At 43.3% G+C, this 21,076-nt stretch overlaps 1 protein-coding gene across 2 annotated transcripts in view; it reads left to right on the forward strand.

The window, feature by feature from the left end:
- SOBP (sine oculis binding protein homolog) overlaps nucleotides 1-21,076 on the forward strand; it is a 163,444-nt gene that overhangs the window by 58,103 nt on the left and 84,265 nt on the right. The window lies entirely within an intron of this gene.

Genomic DNA, 21,076 nt, shown 5'->3' on the forward strand with positions numbered 1-21,076 from the left:
AGAGTTGACATAGAGGATTAAATATATTTTCATTAGGCTCCGGACTATACAAAGATGGGATGCAAAGAGCCTGAAAAGGTACACTGATGGGGACCAAAGAACCAATAATAAAACTAAAGAATTAGTGAAGATAAATACAATGAAAGTGTACCCTGCCTCTTAACACTTACGGGTAACCTTTGCGGTTGGCCACCATGGAAAAAGACCAGGTCAGACTCCGTGGCAGATGGTTTAGTACGTAGTGCATATATTAATCCACAGAGGCAGCCCTGGAAATGCAAGCAGGTTGTTAATGATCGTGTACAGCAGTTGTGAGCTGCTCCTGCTCTTGCAGTAAGGAATTCAGATGTCATGCTTCAGGGTTCAAGTTGATGAGTTTCTGGGCTGGGAAAACATTTCCCTCCTGTAGTGCGTTGCACAGCCGATGAGGCATGCTCCGGGGAAGGGGTGATACAGGTAGAGGCAAGAGAGAGAATGTAGACTCACATCCCAGGTCCGTGATTTAGTTTGACGACTTCCCGTGTCTGGTTAAAGTGGCACCGTGGAGGGTACATCAGAGGACGAGGACTTTGTGCATCAACTGCAAAGGCAGCAGATACCACGACTGTAAACCTCATAGAACTTCAAACATGATTCTCAAGACAATACTGACTGCAAACGAAATAAAGAATTCCCCCATCTTATGGCCTTTCGGCACCCGAGAAAGCCTGTGCCGGGGATATCTTTTTCATTTTCCTATGTCCTGAGTTGCTTAATAAGTAGAAACGAATAATGTTGGCTTCCCAAATTCCAGAGCATTGAACTTGACTTAGAGACTGAATCAAAAGCAGAAAACCCCAGAGGATTAATTATGAAGATGTATGCTCTGAAGCCCTATACCAGGGATGGAGCTCAGAGAAATTATCTGTATTTGTTGAAGCCTAAATCGAGACAACCAGAATTAACTAGAAATTCAGGAAGAGTTGGATGAACAATTTAGATGTTTTACATGGTATGCCCTATTAAATGGGATGAGAGGGGAAAATTAAAGTGCACAAAAGTAAACTTAAGAGGTAAGCTTAAGTTAACACTTCCGACCCCCAACCAGCAGACGCCCTCTCTCCTTCATTCTGCTTTTCTCACTTCCTTTACGTTGCTGATGCAACCATTTGGCACTTAATAAATATCCGTTAAATGTAATTCTTTATGACCGTGCAATTCAGCAAGATGTTCGGCATCCCTGGGGCCTAGCTATTTGGCTTAACGCTTGGTCAGGGGTTGGGAATGACGATTTGGACCTCAATTTCTCTCTCCTTGTGTATGTTAGGGACATGGATGAATGATGTATGGAATAAAACCTATATCAACGTAGTTATCACAGTTAGCCCCTGTCCTCTGTATTCTCCAGGGCCATACAGGGGCCCAGCAAGAGGTTGCCATCACTGTGTTGCCCTAAACCAGCTGTGCACAGGAGAAGACATGGAGAGATAGGTCTCACTCCCTCCTGGGCAGCCCGGCACCCATGGCCCACTCCCCCTGCTTCCCCTTCCTTCAACCTGGAATGCCAAGCTGGCTCCCAGGGGAGATGGGAAGGAAGTTGGCTGTTTCCTTCTTGCTCTTGGGTCCTGATGCTGTCACCCAGCTTCCTTTCAGGAGCTACTGCCTGGCAGATCAGGGATCTGCACCCATCACTTTTGGCCTGGGCCTGGACACTGGAAGAGACTGGGGAAGTAAAAGGCTGGAGAGAAGCACAGAAATTTGGGTATTTGGGTAGAAAGCCGTGTGTCCTGTGCACCCAGCGAATGAACCAGAAACTCTCCTAGGTGTGATAGAGGAATGTCTGTCCAAGTGTGTGAGTTTTCCGGTGCTTGTACGGAGATGCCATTCCACACATTTATTCATTTACCCATTTATTCAGCCCCCACAGCATGCTGGGCGTTAGTCTGTGCCTGGTGATACAAAGATGAATAAAGGAGAGGTTTCTGACTCTAAGGCTCTCTCAGTTGAATAGGGGAGACAGCTGAGTAAGCAAATGATATGGTAGGAGGCATGCCAGAACAGATGTGGATGAGCACAACTGGCGACCATAGAGTGACTTCCCCAGCCCAGGGGCCAGGCTCCTCTGCATGAGCGAGCACATGCTAGGATGTGGACTGAAATGCAAATTCCGGAATTGGGACAGACAGGAGAAAGGCAAAGGGTGGCAAGGCAGCTTAAAGGCTCTGAGTCAGGAGTGGGAGTTCTACTTGTCACATGTTAAAAAACAAATGTCTAAGCCTTATTGTAGTCGCCAGGGTCCATAATAACATTTCAAAATATTACAGACTTTCTAGGGATGCTGAAAACCATATCCCATGACAGAAAAAATTGATTTTGGACGTCCTTTGGTCTTTAGGTTATATGTAGGAAAACATGTGCAAGAGATTAAAGGAGGCAGAGAAGTTGAGAACACATAGACAAGGCTCATGACAGACATGCTGAGAGTTGGATGCGTATCTGTGCGCTTCCTGGACTGTTGGAGCTGAAAGTGATGTGACAAAATTTCTCCAACATCCTCCTATTACAAGTGAGAAAACTGTGGCCCTGAGAAGGGAGGTGACTTGCTGGGGCCACAGAGCTAGTAAGGGGCGGATACCATCCGCCATCCGTGCTGTGATCAGCATGAGATCTCTGAAACTGCAGGAGGAGAATTGTAATGGCAGTAGCTCGAAGAGTGATAGAAACAGCTCTTCTTTGTCATTAGAATAGCACTATTTATTTATTTATTTATTTTATTATTTTTTAAAAAGATTTTATTCATTTCATTTGACAGACAGAGATCACAAGTAGGCAGAGGCAGGCAGAGAGAGATAGGAGGAAGCAGGCTCCCTGCTGAGCAGAGAGCCTGATGCAGGGCTCGATCCCAGGACCCTGGGATCATGACCTGAGCCGAAAGCAGAGGCTTTAACCCACTGAGCCACCCAGGTGCCCCAGAATAGCACTATTTAGTAAGTGTACATATATACTTCATAAAAGGGCTTAGTATGCTAGTTTTCAAAGTTTTATTTGCCAAGAACTTGGAGTAAGAAATGCATTTTGCTTTGTAATTTAGTACACATGCGTACGCCCCCCCCCCCCCCACTCCTACCTTACTTCCTATTACTTACGTCACTTCGATGCTGGCATTTTCTTGATTTTGCTAGGAAGTGTCGACAAAAGATTTTCATGCAGTTATGTCACAACTGCAACCTGGATGGCAACAATTATAAAATGCATCACGATTTCAGAACTATTAAAATATGAAAAATGCTTAGGCTTTAGAATATGCAGAAGAGGGTATATCCATTTAAAATTGAACGAAAAGTGGGGCATCTGGGTGGCTTCAATCGGTTTGCATCTGATTCTTGATTTTGGCTCAGATCATGATCTCAGGGTCGGGAGATCAAGCCCCATGTCAGGCTCTGTGCTCAGCTGGGAGTCTGCTGGAGATTCCCTCTCTCTTCCTCTTTCTCTACCCTTCCCCCAATTGGCGCTCACACTCTCTACCGCTTTCTCTAAAAAATAAACAAACAAACGAACTGAACCAAAAGCTTCCTGAAATAATACTTTTTTTTTTTTTAACGTGTTGTGCTCTGATATTTTCTGTTTTGTTATGCTCTATTTTACTAAAACGTTGCTGGTTGGGACTCATTAATGGGCTGAGAACCCAGCTTGAAAATATTGAATGAATAGGGAGATTTGTATTAAATGTAATTATTATGGCAGGATGGGGGCCTTCAAGTTCTTACCATTGGATTCTCTTTGATTTTGACTCTGCAATTTCACCAAGTTAAACTGAGGTATTTCTATTAGTTTTTCTAAACTTTAATTGTGGACTCTGTTAATGGAGTCATATTTATCTCTTAAAATGGCCAATGGCTGCCCATTTATAATATGCTTTTAAGTATGCATTTGTCTTGATGGAGAACCGGGTGCAGTGAGAATATTGATCAGACAATAAAAGGGAATGCTCAGATTTTAAAATGAGCTACGTCAAGTTCTTGTATCAAGTGAAAATGAAGGAAAGGAAGGCAGAAGTGACTTGGTGGGGAAGGAGCTTAGGTAAGAGAGCCAGATTAGAAGAGCAGACACAGAGGATAGACCTGAGCGGTGAACTGAAGAAAGAGAAGCAGCTTCCCACGCAGCTTTTCATTATAGTCCTCAGCCATGTTCCAAAGGTGACGAGGAGTTAAATGGCAGCACATAGATTATTGCCATGTTTGGTCTGCTGTCCATGGCACAGTCAATGAGATGATGCCCAGGCATGTCCGGTAGGTCAGTAGGACTGTGCTGCTAATCATGGCATGAGGCTTCTCCTTTCCAAGGACTGGCCCATGTCAGGGGACTTGTTTGAGGGTACAGGTTGGCTATTGAGGAGAAAGAATGGTTGAATTTACTTATTTTTACTTTACTTTTAATTTCAGTATATTTAATATACATTTTTAATAAAGATTTTATTTCTTTATTTGACAGAGACAGAGACAGTGAGAGAGGGAACACAAGCAGGGGGGAGTGGGAGAGGGAGAAGCAGGCTTCCCGCTGAGCAGGGAGCCTGATGTGGGGCTCGATCGATCCCAACACCCTGGGATCATGACCTGAGCCAAAGGCAGACACTTAACAACTGAGCCACGCAGGCACCCCTTAATGTACATTGTAATATTAGTTTCAGGTGTACAGTAGAGTAACTCAATGATTCTATACATTACTCAGTGCTCATCATGATTAAGTTACTCTTAATCCCCTACACCTATTTCATCCATCCCGTACCCACCTGCCCTCTGGCAACCACCAATTTGTTCTCTATTTTAAAAAGTCTGGTTTTTTGTCTCTTTTTTTCTCAGTTTATTTCTGAAATTCCATAGGAGTGAAATCATATATTTGCCTTTCTCTACTTATTTCACGTAGCATTTTATCCTCTGTCTCCGTCCGTGTTGTTGTAGATGACAAGATTTTGTTTTGTTATGGCTGAATAATATTCCTGTGTGTGTGTGTGTGTGTGTGTATATTATCTTCTTTATTCATTCATCTATAGATAGACGGTTGAATCTGTTTTAAAGTAGGCTGACAAAGAAATGATAGCTAAGGCTTTCACATATCAATAATTCAGTAAGCTAGATTAGAGACAGGGTAGGAGGAGAGTGGGGGCAGAAACCAGCAGAGAAAACTGGGGAACTGGGGCAGGGCGTTCTTAACCTCTTATTTGAATCATAGCCGCCTTGGATAACCTGAAGAAAAGTTCAGAGTGGACCTTTTCGCTAGGAAATAAACAGACACACAGAATTTTACAGATTGTTTCATGGGTTCATGGACTTTTGGAAATTCATTCATTGACCTCTTGAATTCAGATTTAAAATCCTAACTGAGAGTGATTGGATGTGGGAAAACTCAGCTCCTCATCTGCTGTTCTGAACTAGAGTCCTTCTCTTAAGCCAGACATACAGCATGGATGGTGTTCTGACGTGTGCAGCCTGGAATGGAGGTGTGGGACAGGGGAGGTGTGCTGTAAATCGGTCAGTGTAAGGATGGTACAAGAAGACTGGGATTGAGCCGTGCTGCTCGGCGTCCCGGGCCGGTTTTTAGAATAAGCATGCAGTAATCAACTTTCCAGTATTAGGAGACAGGGCAGTTCTGCCTCAGTGCCAGAAATGATGCTTCTTCCAGGATATAGACCTTGAGAATCAAATGACACAATTTTTCAGTAATTTGTCCAATACTTAGAATGGACAGGTACTTCTCAGAATGGATGTCATTAAAGCCACGAAACTGGTGATGTTATGGACAGATTCTTCCATTTGCATTACAGAGACATAACAGATGTGGGGAAGCTCCTGGTCTTAGCAAGATGTTGGATTAAATAATGCTGGCTGCCTGGATGTCCTATCAGATGCATTGTACTGCTTAACAGAACTCCTTGCCACCTCTTAAAGGAATTTAAACTGTCAGCCCATTTAATGTTCATCTCTAATGGGAAATTTTTAGATGAAGCCAATTTAGCTTAATTTACCTAGATGTTGCTTTGTGTCTGCGGGTGGTGGGGAGGGGGCAGAGAAGCAGGCTGGAGTCCATTGGAGCTGCCCCTTTGCAGAAGCCGGGAACACACAGGACACACAATAGCTTCTTTGGGTCACTGTGCCATTTGTTAAGGAAAAGAAACGCCACCCAGCTATTGCCTCCCACTGCTGCTCTGGGGGAAAAATATCACTCATGCCACCATTGCAACAGACACAGGAACGGATCTCGGAAAGCAGTTTCTCTTGAGTTTCTAGAATAGTCCAAGCACTGACCTGTTCTTCAGGGTGGGGGTGAGGTGGGAAGAAACTATTGTTCTGAGAGTCTGCCTGGGACCACAGATGGAAGGGATTGATCAAGTACAGCAGCATCTTTGTGCTGCCGTTAATGGTTTTACTTTTTTTTTTTTTTAAATCCCATTCTGAGGGAAATCTGTGATTACATTTTTTTCTCTGCACAGGTGCTAGAATGCATTGCGCAAATACAAACATATCCCACTTCATGAGAAAATTTGGAAGTCATTTTCCCTCCATCTGTCTGAAGTAGACTGTGCTCTAAAACTGGCCATCCACCCACCCGTTCTCCCACGCACCTTCTCAGTGACAAGGAGGAGATGGCATTGTAAGAGAATGAGGAAAAAAAAAAAAGCTAAACCCCGAAAGGCATTTAAAAGGATGGCTTATTAGTATCGTTTGGGCAGCTATGAATAACACATGATAGCTTCTGGGCCTGCATATTATTCACAGAAGAGTAGCCTTCATCTGCCCTCCCTCCTCTTCCCCATTCCAGTGTCCCTTCCTTACAGATGCCTTTCTCTAATCCCCAAACCCTTGCCTAACCTGGGTATTCTTTGATCAGAGATCATTTTCCCGCGTGCACAGTGAGTTCGCGCCCACGTAGATAGGTGAGCAGTGGCTTTGAGAAGAGGGAGGCAGTGCTGGCTTCCAGAGGACTCTGCAGCTGGGAGCGCGCCGCAGTCAGACAATCAGAGGCCCAGCAGGGCACCTTCCAAGCCAGCGCAGCTGCAGGGCTCTGTCGGGAGCTCTCCAAAGGCACACGCCCTGCGTGCGGATTCCAAGCTACATTTAACACAATTGCCCATCAGCACTTAGGAAGCAGTTACCACAGAAACCCAGCAGAGACCAATTAGTCACATGATTAAATTAATTAAAATAACCCAGGGCATCTGCCATCTTGCCTCTTTTTGCTACAGATAGCACATGACCCAGACAGAACCGTAATTGGTTTGCGGTACTGTTGTGTCTCCTCGTCCTAGAATTGCCTTCTTAACCACAGAAGGGGGTTCTCCTGATTTACTTGTCTTTCCATAAGAACTCTCTTGGGTTGTTTTGGTGGATATTCCATCCCGGTAAGCCAGGCCGTATCCAATTTACAAAACATCAGATTTAATAAACAATGGGATTTGTTATGTTGGGGATAAGAGGATTTGGAAACATTTCCATTGGCGCAGTTGAAGACTTTTGGAGGTTTTTTTAATGAGGGCTCCAACATGCCGGAGGGTGCACTGTGATAGGCGTTTACACTTGACCTGAGAATTTGGTGGCAAGTCGCAGAAGACAGACCATGGTTTTGCTTGTTAAAATCATAGAGGTGTTATGGTGAGGCACAGGCAGCAGCTGTCCTGAGATGGTCCCGAAGCAAGGGTGGGTCTAACGATCCCGCTCAGTGATTTGTCCTTTGGAAAAGGCCGAAATGCACCCTGTGAAGCTAACGTAGTAAATCAGTGCTCTTCCTTGATAAGCTGAAGGACCTCATAATTCCCCAAATCTTCATGTAGCCAAAGGTTTTCTGTTACACTGGTGTCATCCTTCTAGGAGCACGTACACACAGATCAGCTTCCCCGCAGTCTCACAGTGCTCACAGCAGCATGACTGTCACTTTGGACACTTTCTGGAGACCACTTGGATCCACTGCAGCTGAGAGCAAATGACCGAGCACAGGAGGTAATGGTGTGGTTTCCTAATATTCTTTCTTTGTGACTTGGCTTGACAAAATGGCATGAATTAATCACACAGGTCAACTGCATTAATTTGTGCCTGACAAAGCAAATGGCACAATCTCGCCTACCAACCTAGACCGTGAGCAGGCGAGTCACGGGCCCACAGGAAGACAAGGTAGTGTGTAAATAATCAGCTGGGACAGATCTTTCAGCAGGTTTAGGCACCCGGCTGGTTGGAACCTTCTTTCTTCCTGGGTGAATCAGAATCCCAGTCAGACCTCAGGACACCTGCGTCCATCTGGCAATTCTGAGAATCAGGTGCCTGATAAAAGAGAGCCATGTGATCATTTAAAAAGCTGTGGCCTGGGACGCCTGGGTGGCTCAGTTGGTTAAGCGGCTGCCTTCGGCTCAGGTCATGATCCCAGAGTCCTGGGATCGAGTCCCACATCGGGCTCCTTGCTTGGCAGGGAGCCTGCTACTCCCTCTGCCTCTGCCTGCCACTCTATCTGCTTGTGCTCACTCTTGCTCTCTCTCTCTGACAAATAAATAAATAAAATCTTTAAAAAAAATAAAAATAAAAAGCTGTGGCCTAAAGTATTATATAATGAAAGGAAATGAATTGATGTGATGTCATACATAGCAATACTAATAAGAATATGCGTTTATATGACATGTTATAACTTACAAAGTGTTCACATACCTCCAGCATTTGACTTAGTCTCTCTGACGTTACTAATACATTTATTAAATGTACGTGTATCTTGCACAGTGTACTTGGTACACTCATTTTGTTATTAGTACAAGGATTGTTCTGTGAATCAGATACACATAGAACAGGGGTACCTGGGTGCCTCAGTCAGTTGAGCATCCAACTCTTGATTTCTGCTCAGTCACCATCTCAGGGTTGTGAGATCGAGCCCAGCATCAGGCTCTGCGCTGGGCGTGGAGCCTCTTTGAGCTTCTCTCTCTCTCTTTCTCTTCTCCTTCTGCCCCTCCCCCACCCACTCTTTCTCTCTTAAAAAGAAGATAAAGAGAATAAGTGCAAAGCAGAACTAAAACTAAGGTATAGAAAATATATTTCACATGTTAGAGGTGGTTTTTTTCCCTTGAAATCAACAGAAAAATGAAAACATAAACTGTCTTGGCCTAAGTAATGAATACCTTAGGTAGATTTGAAAAGTAAAATACATATTTTCAACTTTTACATTATCGAATAAAAATTTAAAAATATCTATTAAATAAATATTTGTGCTTTTGTGAACTATAGGCTCGGCTTCACAGGCAGAAATCTGTTTTTGCTATCTCTAGATAACATCTTTCTCAAACTATTAAAAATTCTGGAAATATAGCCATCAAAAAATGGAAAGGCTACTCTTCGGGGAATGACAAAACGAGCCACAAATCAAAGTGTATCTCATATCCTTTGGTTGTATATCAGACTTGGTCAAAATAAGTCAAAGTTTTGGAAAGTTATTACAAAATGTTTCAACAGATGGACTCTGAGTGCCAAGTACCGGATCTGTAACAGCGATTTCGCTTTGTTTACTCACATTTTGTGTAGCCTACACTTAATTATTCATGACTTGAGTTTTAATAGCAATGCAGAGGGTTGCCTGTCATCATCATTCTAAGTTCTGGCTGCTGGAAACTTTGAGGGGCTGGGATTGGTTAGGGAGCCGGGGACTGGTTGTGTGCTCTCCAGTGCAATTTTTAGGTGATTCTTTGTCTTGTGTCATTTAAACCGCCTCCATTCTACCAAGGAGGATCAGCAAAAGATGACTGCATGGTGTATGAATAACTTCCCCCTTCATTCTGCCTCCACCTTCTCATGTCATGTTGTCATTTATTGTATGTCAACGGGGATGCAAAATTTGAACATTTTCGAGTGAGGATGCTGGCTACAGACAGGATCCCTCCTCGTATCCTCGGAGACTGACACACTGTGAAAACAAATGACAAAGTTAAGTTTCTAAGAGAATTGTGATTATAAGGAGTAGTTGCTGCCTGTATTGATTTTTCAGCCTTTTCATTTGATCTTCCTGGAAAATCTTGGTTCTGAGTACTTACTGACACACTTAAATTGTCAAGGAAATCAACTTGTGATTGAGAGAAAATGAAATACTTTTGAAATGACTGTGTCTGTATTTACCTAAAGATCTAGTTCTTTAATAGCAAAGGGGCAGGACAGTTTGTGCAACTGTATAGAAGCTCTGCCATAAATCCTTTCAGGAATGAGGCAGAGTACAAATAAATTAATAAATAAAATTGAATTAATACATAAAACTGTGGAAACCCTAGCTATGGGTTTATTCCAACATGCTTGATTCATATCACACTTGGAAGATTAGGAAAAAATATAAGTCACTCTACTGATATTACAAATTGAGCACTTTATTCAGCAAATATCTACTTAGGTCAGCAGCCCCATCCTTTAACTTCTCACAACTGCTGTCCTTTTCATAACATGTAATACTCCTGGATATCATGCATTTTTTGTAGATATTTATTTGTATATTGTCCGTACTTCCCATTATAATAAAACCCCATGAAGATCCGTGATGATGTCTGTCTTGCTTACTGGCATATTCCCAATGTTGAAAACTATGGCAGCTATATTAAAAATTCTTGATAAATATTCATCGAACAAATGAATGAACAGGGTCTGTACTAAATGATGGACTCCGTAAACTAGGCCTGACTTTTTGAAATAAGGAACACTGAAAAGAACGTTAATTTGTTTACCAAATTAGATTAATTAGATGTTAAAAGAGCTAGTTTGTAGGCTAATAGATAACATCATTTTTACCATCAAGCCTTGGGTGCATTTTTTTCATCTGGGAACTGCTATAGAGGTTGTGGAGGCTATACAAATTATGCTAGCTGATAACCAGATTTTTTCCCTCTTTCAATATGCAAATCCTTTAACACAAAGAATCCATCAATGAATTAGATAAAAACATACAGATGACATTTATGTTAGCTAAGAAAACGATAAAAAACAGGCATGAAACGAGAACAAGAGGAGATACTATAAAAAGACTGAGAACCACAATGTATACGTAATCCTGTCTGGGGTCAGTGAACCCCGAGTCATGGGGATGCTTACTCGCCTGATCTCCCAGCCACATGGCTTTGTCCCTGAGTCTTTGGGCTGTATAAAACCTTCGCAGATTAACTAATCTGTCTTCTCAGGTTTGTAGTAGTAGGAATAATGATCTTATTCTCACCCATCCTGTGGTATCTCTGTAAGAAACTTATTTTGTATTATGTGAGACAATGTGGATTTCTATGTAGTTGGGTGACACGTAGGTCTGATTATTTTCCTTTATTACTACCCACACGTAGCTTGTATCTTGTAGCGAACGAACACAGACTCCTAATCTAACGGAGAAATCTCAGTCATGGTCACTCACTGGTTTGCAAAATACATGTCAATTTCTTTCTCTGAAAAAGAGCAGTGTTCAATGTATTGCATAGATCTGACTTAACACCTTAATGAGGGGTCAGCAATTAGGAGGTGGTCTGATACCCCTCAGAGTATCAAATGGAGCCCAGAAAAAGTTAGAAAATAACTAGTTCAAAATTACTTTTTCAACAATTGAGATAATACTGTGTGCTATCAAAGAACTTTTCTTTTTTCCCCTCTTGTCTCTCTGGTGGTTCTTACTTTCTTAGCAGCTTCCTGCCTTCATTTTACCAATCTTTCTAAAAGAGAGGGTTTCAGAAGTGTTACTTAACCTTCCCCATTCCAAAGAACGCCCAGATAAGCTTTAAGCTCTTGGGTCTCCTGTGTAGATCCCCATGGTAAGGATAGGACTCGCCCAGCAAGGATTTGAGAATTTTCCTGGACAGGACAGTACAACACCAGGAAGAGAGGTCAGCCAAGTGCAGGAACTCCTCCTGCTCCCCTTCCAGGGTCTCCCTTCTACCCACACCCTGGCTCCTTCCTGGCTCCTCTCCTTCTAGGACTTGGCTCCCAGGATCCTCTCCCTTTCCCTAGCGCTTTCCTGACCCCCAAGGGTTATCACAGTAGCGCCCTCTACATACACTCCTGGATGCTCACAGTTCCTCCTATTTTTGAAATTCTCACTGTATCAGACATTGGGGGCTAAATACTTTGTGTTGTTTAATCCTCACAGCACCCTGATAAAAAAAGGTGTTTTGACCCCATCTTACGTGGGAGGTAACCGAGACTCAGAGGAGTTAAATAACTTACCCAGTCACACAACCCGTAAGTGAGCAGGCTGGGAAGGGACCCTGGTCTGCTCCCCCAGCAGACTGACTGTACTGTTGACTATCCCTGCATCAGGCTGAAGGTGGGTATGCATGGCCAGGGGTACAGGAGGGCCATGTTCACGCTCCCTACCCTGACCAGCTCCTTGTCTTACCTCCCACTGACACAGCCTAAATCCCTGGAAAAGCCCTGCCACCTTTGCAGGCTTTTTTTCTGAGAGACTGAAAAACATGTGCTTACAGCAGTAAGATCACTGTCAATTACATACTTGCTCTCAGTTTCATTCGGAGGCCTTCTCTCCGGAAAGGTCTGTCTCTAGGGTTATCTGACCAGGCAGGGTGGCATGCTAATTAGATCTACACGCAATCCAAATGCATCCCAATCAGGCCTGTGCTGAACCTATGAGCGTAAAGGTTGTGGGCACCATCAGTGTCTTCCTTGAGAGCGTCCTAGCTAGTAGATAGAAATTTAGGTGAATGTTTCTTCCCGTCTTTGCAACATTCCAGCCTAATGTAAGTTGGAAGACATTATATTCTTCCATTATATTCTACATATACATTCTTGAAAGGAAACAAAGGAACATAAATTTCATGGAGTTTCTTTAAATGAAGGACAGAAGGGAGGAAGGGAGGAAGAATGGAAGGAAGGAAGGAAGGAAAGAAGGAAGGAAAAAAGGAAGGAAGGAAATGTCATCGTTGTCTGGAGAGAAGTTGAACTTAATGCGGTCAAATATGTGGATAATTTCTCCAGTCATAGCCCTTTAATTAGAATTACATTGTCCATAGCCTTTCATTTCCTCCAATAGTCTGTGCTTATGCACTATGGGTCTAAAAATCCCCTGCCCTGACTAAGGAGGCCTTCTCCATGGAGTTGAGACAAGTCTCCAGGCCGGGCCATTTCTCGGGGAAGAGTTTTTTTCCTAACCTAGTCCAATGCTTGTGCAGAGCTCACTGGTGGGGAGCTCTGAATATAATAGAGGAGCTTGGCTGGTCAGATTCCTTGTCAGGTTAAGAAGCCCTTTGTTTCTGTTTAGTTTTCTGAAACAAGACAAATTATGATATTTTCTGTTAATTTCTTTCCTTAATGAGTTTCATTAAAATCAAAGCTTCCGGAAGACTGAGCCTTGACAGCTGTCTAAGGGCTGTTTCATTTACCGGGGGCGGCTTAGACTGAATAATTATTACAGCTTGATAGTTTAGAAAGAAGTAAGAACAACAGAGAGAAATAGAGCCCTTGAATGGTGTGTCACACATTTCTGTTTCTTCCCAGTGTCTGGGGTTCTGTGGTGTTTCAAAAGAGATCATTAAAATCATGTATTCTTTGAACTAAAATATTACTAAATCATCACACGCTTGCTTCTTAATGGCTCCATGGCTCTTAAATACTGAATTTCATTTAATGATGGTATATTAAAAGGAAGCTTTTTAGAGGTTAATAAAAGAAATTTTTAAAGAAAGATTGTCTTTAGACATTGGTAGGTCACTTGGTACATGGTGCCATGATATCTTGATGAGAATACGGGCAGCAGTGTATTTTATCTTCTGGTTCCTGAGTTATATAGTTATGCACATTTGTCTTTCCCAAATAGTTTTTATATGCCAATTTGGCATAATAAAAGAGACTTTAAATTCGTGGCCAGAATTTTGTATTTTGTGATAGCGTGTGCTTACTTGTGAGGCAAACCTCCCTGCCTTCCTCTGTGCTAAGTAGGGACAATGGAGGTGGTGTGCTGAGATGCTAAGACCCCCAGTCTACCTGAGGGCCAAATGTGGAAAGTCTCAAAGAAGGGAAGTAAAATAATATCGACATTATGTAAAAATTGATAGAATGAAATGTACACTGATGTATGTGAAGATGACATGACTCCGATGACTTTAAATACTCCTATGACGAAGGCATAAAAAGAAGGGATGGATGAAGGGAAGTGGGGTAAAATCTGATAAGTTATTGAAGCCGAGTGGTGGGAATGTGGAGAGTCACTATTCTATCTTTATTTTTGTGTTTCTTGAAAAATTCATAATAAAAATTTTAAAAAGTGATAAAATGTTAATGGAGGCATGATATATATGAGACAGAAAAATAAGAACCACAGATTGTAGGAATTTGAAGGTCCAAAATAACTTCACAAGGAAAGCTTTCACATCGTTTGAGGAAAAAGTGTATGACTGGGGAATTTTTCTCGTTGAGAAAAAAATTAACAGGATACAACTCTGTAGTCCTTCCAGTGTTCATATTTTTCAGCAGATAAATGATCAAGTTAGGAGAAATTAAACGGGGGAAGTACTCTGTATTTGGGGGAAGGATTCCTAAGAGCAAATTTAAAGCTCACAAAGGAAACACTATTAATAAAATGAGTTTAGTGGCTCATGTGAAGGGAAAGAAAGTAGGATATAAATAGTGAGGAACAAGCTACAGAAAAGAATAAGCATTTTCATTGTTCATGTTCATTGTCTTTAGTTATTTAAAAACTTGTCATAGATGAAAGGATATTGCTCACAGATTCACCGGTATGCCAGAAAAGCAAAGGATCCCCTTCCCACAATGGTGTTTGGCTTGTAGGGAATGGAGCCTCATAACTGTCCTCCCCATGAATGTGGAGGCTCAGGAAAAGCACAGGGAGAGTCCCACGATATGAGATGGAGAGCTGACTAGCACTGGCTGTTGGAAGGAGTATGTTCCATCGGCTGTGTTAGCCCTTGAGAACATGGCCTAGAGTTGCACAGCCCTTCTGGAACATGTCCAAAGATAGGTTCTCATTTTCATACAGTTCTACTTGGTGGTAGAGTTGGATGGGTTGTTGGACTGAAGAGTCTCCAAATTTCCTTCAAATTCTGAGATGCTATGATTATATAAGACAAAGAGAAATGAAAACTTCCTTAGCAGTAACAGTTGGATGTGAAATAGGTAGGTCTGCGAGAATGTGACGCTGCATGTTCTCTGTGAAGGAAGATGGTTCCATATTGTGAGCGGTAGACCAGCTGCCCGCCAAGTAGCAGACTGAATGTAATCTGGTCCTTCCATTTCTTAAAGCTTTTAATACTAAGGAGCCTGGTCTCTCTCAAGAACTCCTCATTAAAGTAGAAAACACTCTCCCGTAGTTTCAACGCTAGGAAGGCGCTCTCCCTCCATAAAGTCTCTCACTATCTTATGGAAATCTCTCCCCCAGGAGGTCACTGAGCCCAGAGCTGCAGCTGTGTTTTAATAAGGGCTGGGTAATTTTATGACCAATAACATTTGTCGTTACACATGCTACAAGAAGGTTAATCAAATCTCAGCCTTCAGGGCATAATCTGGGTTCCCACAGGAATTTTCCTGCAGAATTCTGTGTTTGGCTAGGGACGCTTACTTCCCTCCTCACACATTAGTTGTTGACCATGGCTCCGTGATCCTGGATGTGTGCCGCCATTGTTTCTCTTACCGTCACTAGACTATTTCAGCATTAAAATTGTCTGGGGACACAATTCTGAGTGACATGGCTTTGGGAGGCTGGTGTTTAGAGCTCTGTGCTTTCAGGCCAATACTTTAGTTTTCAACCTGAAACTTCAGGGAGCATGGAGTATTCTATCTATCTGTTTCATTTGCCTCAGAGAGCCAAAGTTTAAGGCAACTTTCAGACCTGAGATACCAAATATTTTTCCAGCATTTCTCTGTTGCTTAGGAAACTCACAAACTTGTTCAAACATCTCACTTGGGGAAATATTGAAGTGACATTTAACTCAGAAACAAACTGCCTTTGGTCTGCTAAAGAAAACAGGATCACTGCCCGAAAGGGCAGCAGATCAAAATAAAGAGGGCAAGAGAGAACAGAGAGATGGCAATTGAAAGTTGAAGTTTGAGTGACTGCAACACAGATTTTGAGATTGTCCAGGTGTTTTCTTCAGTTTGGATTCTATGACTAGATTAATCTATGGTATTTCAACTCTAGCTTGTAATGAAGTCCCCTCATCATTTGAAAGGTCAAGAGACCCGAAGAAGTCTTCTCCTCAGGGCTCGGTGATATTTAATGAAGCAAAGGAAGTGACATAGACCATCAGAAATAGGACCCAGCTGTCCTAGGGTTCCAGAGTCTCTGGGAGGTCCTGTTGAGTGCCTCTCTGTCTTGGTCTGCTGTAGACTGTACAAGGCTGCCCTTGTAGGTTCAGTCTGATTAAACCCAGCTTGTGTCAGTCTCTACCATAGTGGGAAGTTCTGCCATGCCCTGAACCACCTGTATGTCCTTCTCACACTGGGTTCTCTGAGTCCAGTATGGGCAGGTGCAAAGGGTCTGACTCAGACTTTACGAGTGTATGTGTGTGTGTGTGTGTGTGTGTGTGTGCAGTGAGGGGTTGGGGGGGAAGAAGGGGCCTAAAATTTCCATATGGTCATCTGGGTAGGAGATGACTTGGGCCTAGTCCAGGTTCCCAGGGCTCCTGGGCTGACAGTGGAACTAGATATGGGATGGGATGGGGATATGGGATGAGGTGAGTGGAACCCAAGGAACAGAGGGAGAATTCAGGGAGTAACTCCCCAGTCCTTGGGCCTTTCTTGGACTTTGACTATAACTGTAACTGTAAGAGAAGTAGAATGAGTAAATAATATTAACTGAAAAAAAAAACAAAGCCAAAATAAAAACAAGATTCCATTAAATTGTACAATATACACCTAATCTCTAAGCCAGAGACTAGAAAATTAAAGTGAACTTGATCTGAACATTCAGAGTAATCAACCAGTCTTTGCACCTTCCAGAAATGTACTCTGGAATATGCGGAATGGAAATAAAGGAAATGGGAGTGAGAAGGTACCCTGGCCCATCCCACCCCCACTGTGCAGGAAAGGCAATGGAAGCCTTGTTTTCTGGTTGCTTCCAGCATAATCTTGTACTTTCCCCCAGTGGGTTTCAGCTTGGTTTGTGTCAGCTGATGTGTACAAACAGATTTCAAAAAATTGTTCCTTGCTAAGGGAGCTGACATCTGCCACTCTCAGAAATTAGAAATGACAAATGCCCCGAAGGGTAAAAGGCCATGGCTGATTTGCCATAAAAAATAGAATCCACTCAGACTCTAGGATTCACCAAACAAAGCACTGTCGTATCCACACCGTTAGTGGTGATTTTCGGTGATGAAGGAAATTGCACCCCTGGTTCTGCTTGTTAGCACTGGCGTCTACTCCTGCAAAACAAACAGGACCCCTTTCACTCACGCCTTCCCTTTCCGAGATTTAGTGCAGTGCCCAGTCCGTCAGACCCAGCGGGCGATGGAGGTTTGTGATGAGATACTCGATGGTTTTGAAATTCTCGTGTTTGTTCACCCTTAGAGGCCCCCTTTATGTGCAGGAGCTACTTCCCCTCTCCACCGTGGGAGAGAAAGAAAAACAAGCTCTGGACTTCTGCAGAGGAAGAGAGTGGAGTTAAATTGAAGACAGAAGATGTTACTGTCTATTTTAGCCCATCTCTTCAGGAAAGGGGGCAGGATTTGGAAGCAGAAAACAGTGAGAACTGAGGCAGCTTTGGGCTTGGCGTCTCTCCATCTCCTCTGTCACGGTATCTCTGATTTTCCCTGGCTGTCTGCTCCATGTTTTTCTTTCTATCTTCCCCATAGTCCCTGGTCCTCACTGTTCAGCGGGCTGACTCCATCATGGCCTCTCTGGCTCTGCTCACTATTGTGACCTTATAGTTCAGCGCCTGTCACTGTGTGGCAGTCTCTTGGTACATGCTAGTTCTTGTTCCCGAGAGAGGAGATCTAATGGAATCACCTCGTCTCTTTGCAACAGGCCATGTCATGGGTTGAGGATGTCTCATCCAGTGACTGCTCTTGGGTCACATGCATATCCTTGCTCCAATTAGCCGAGGCTGGTCACGTGGTACCAAACATGGTACACGGTCCTTTGGAAGGGGATGTGGTGGCCATACACCTTGGTTGCTCTCCCAGGTCCACTGCCCCACATTTACTGAGCATTCACTTGGGTCAAGCACTATGCTAGGCGTCCAAGGTTTCAACAGTCTTTCGTTCATTTCCTATGCAGGTAGTAAGGGGGGGGAAGGAACAGTGACCAAACTAGAAGTACGTAAGGATTAACAGGGAGCACATGAGGATGATGGTAGAGTTTAGAGCTTAATTATACATAACTAGACTTGTGATCCTGATCCAAAATCCAGAGTATACTTTTTTCCTCCTCAGCTTTGTTCCTGGAGGGTGAAGTGGAAAGTTGGACAGGTCCTGGAAAATAATTAAGACTCCTATCAAAAACCTACCTAAAGTGCCCACCTGAAACCCCCTGCCCTCCTGACCACCCCAACCCAAGGCAATGCCTCCCAAACCTCCCTTGTGAGCCAGGCTTCCCTGGACAAAGACATGTTCAGCATCACAGCTCATGCTAGGATGAGCAGTCACGCTCTATAGTGTGTTCTGACTCAATCAAGAAATTATCTCCTCAAAGTCTATATTCTTGGGCATTTCAAGTATTGGTACTTGATTTTATATCCTCAAAACACCTATGTATTTTATTAACCCAGTTCTGGGATCGGATTGCCATTTTAATACAGAGCATATTCAGTCCTTAACCTGGGCTCTTTCTAGAGGAACTTCCAGGTTTCTGAACTCATTTTACTTCATCTCATAGAACGTCACCTCTGGGGATTATGGGAAAGAGACACATAAGATCCAGTCCCTTCTCTCAAGGAATTTTCTGTTTGGCTCAGAAGATTGGACATACACACATGAAAGGGAGAAAAAAGTGGCTGATTCTTGTTTAAATATGTCCCCTGCTAGGCAAGAGGCCAGGAGTTGGCCTGGTTGGGGGTGTCCATGGCTGACGTCAGGGAGCTTGAAGGGCTCTAGGGAGGGTGGGATGTGCTGAGGCCTGGGGCCGACTTCATTCTCGACTGGTCTGTTTGTGTGTTCAGTTTGGCTCTGAGCATGGGTCTCTGGGGGAGGCGGGCTTGCTGCCTCGGGAGGCACAGAGTTCTGCCTTGGACTAAGTGTTGTTTGCATGTGACCCTTTTCTACTCCTGTGTTGTATTGAAGTGATAGGGACTGGGATGTGTTGCCAATGTCAGTTTTTTATTTTACTTTTTTCAAAATAAAACTAGTAAAAAGGCTCTGAAAGTCACCCAGAGAATCTCCCCCAGCTCTGCCTTTTCTGGCTCTAAAGTGGCCGTATGGAAGGATGAGCAGTATTTAAACTCAACTGACTCTCTCTTTTTTTTTTTTTTTAAAGATTTTATTTAATTATTTGACAGAGAGAGATCACAAGTAGGCAGAGAGGCAGGCAGAGAGAGAGGAAGGGAAGCAGGCTCCCTGCTGAGCAGAGAGCCTGATACGGGACTTGATCCCAGGACCCCGAGATCATGACCTGAGCCAAAGGCAGCGGCTTAACCCACTGAGCCACCCAGGCGCCCCTGACTCTTTCTCTTAAGACTTCATTAAAAGGTCCATTTTAAGAACCTGGGTCTTTATCCGAGTATGTAATATTTCTTTCTCTTCCCTTGTATATACTTCTCAGAAATCTCCACTGAGAATTTCAGGTGTATCAGTAGTAATTATCATACACTATTATTACTATTTTTTAAAAGATTTTATTTATTTATTTGACAGAGAGAGAGAGAGAGATCACAAATAGGCAGAGAGGCAGCCAGAGGCGGGGGGGGGGGAAGCAGGCTCCCTGCTGAGCAAAGAGCCTGATGTGGGGCTCGATCCCAGGCCCCTGAGATCATGACCTGAGCGGAAGGCAGAGGCTTAAACCACTGAGCCACCCAGGAGCCCCTATCATATACTGTTATTAATAGAGTTAAATGGTGGGAGCTGTTTCCAATTATTGACTTTATCATGTTTTCTGTATATTTCAACTTATTTAAAGAAAAAAAAAAAAAAACAGCCACAAAAACCTGACAAAGAAAAAGAAAGCTGGACAAAGTCCTGAATGGTGGAAAGTGTGATAGAAAGTTGCCTGTGGAGGAGTCCTTATAAAACACAATCTCTTAAATATGTATTTTATTGTTTCTAGCAACTCAACAAACTAAAAGCATATTGAAAATGAACAACTGACTGCAGTAAACCAAAGCATGCCTCAGGCAACTCAGAGCTTCCCACCAGTTTGGGGTTAACTTCCGTCACTCCTAACATTTGTGAGAAGATGATTCTGAATCACATGGAAACGAAATCAGGAATTCCACACACAGAATTAGGGAAGGCATACACTTCAGCATTAGTAAGCCTGCTGCTCCTTCGCAACCTCGGACGCTGCACAGATGGAAGGGTTAGGAGGGGAGACATGGCTCCTTGGTTCGAGAAGCAGCTTGCGGCAGACTGTGGGGGCACTATGGGGCATCGCTCTGGGGACTCTCTGCTCTTTCCCTTTTGTACGCTTGAAGCTGTCAGTGTTTTGCCAAGAACCCCACATCATAGTTCCTCTGTGACTTCTACTGGATACCTGCTGGCATCTTTTTTTTTTTTTTTTTAAGATTTTATTTATTTATTTGAGAGAGAGAGAGCACAAGCAGGGGGAGCAGCAGAAGGAGAAGCAGGCTTCCGACTGATCAGGGAGCACAGCGTGGGGCTCCATCCCAGGACCCTGAGATCATGACCAGAGCTGAAGTCAGATGCTTAACTGACTGAGCCACCCAGGCACCCCAAATACCTGGTTACATCTTGCTTTCTTCATTTTTGAGACAAGAACTTACCTTTTTCAGCAGGCTGAGTAAGAGTGACAGAGCCTAGTGCATTGACCCCTATAGACATTGTCCAAATCCTTATGTTCTCCCACTGTTTTCCTCCTCCTATACAAGGTTACTAGAAAAGAAAGGAAGTTCTGTCATTTGAATCAAGAAAGGATTTTTATGTCACTCTCCTTAGCTCCTTTTAAAGGAGTTATTTATAAAAATCATGACTGTGTTTGGGCGC

This window comes from Lutra lutra, chromosome 6 (genome assembly GCF_902655055.1).
Source record: "Lutra lutra chromosome 6, mLutLut1.2, whole genome shotgun sequence".
Taxonomy (NCBI): Eukaryota; Metazoa; Chordata; class Mammalia; order Carnivora; family Mustelidae; genus Lutra; species Lutra lutra.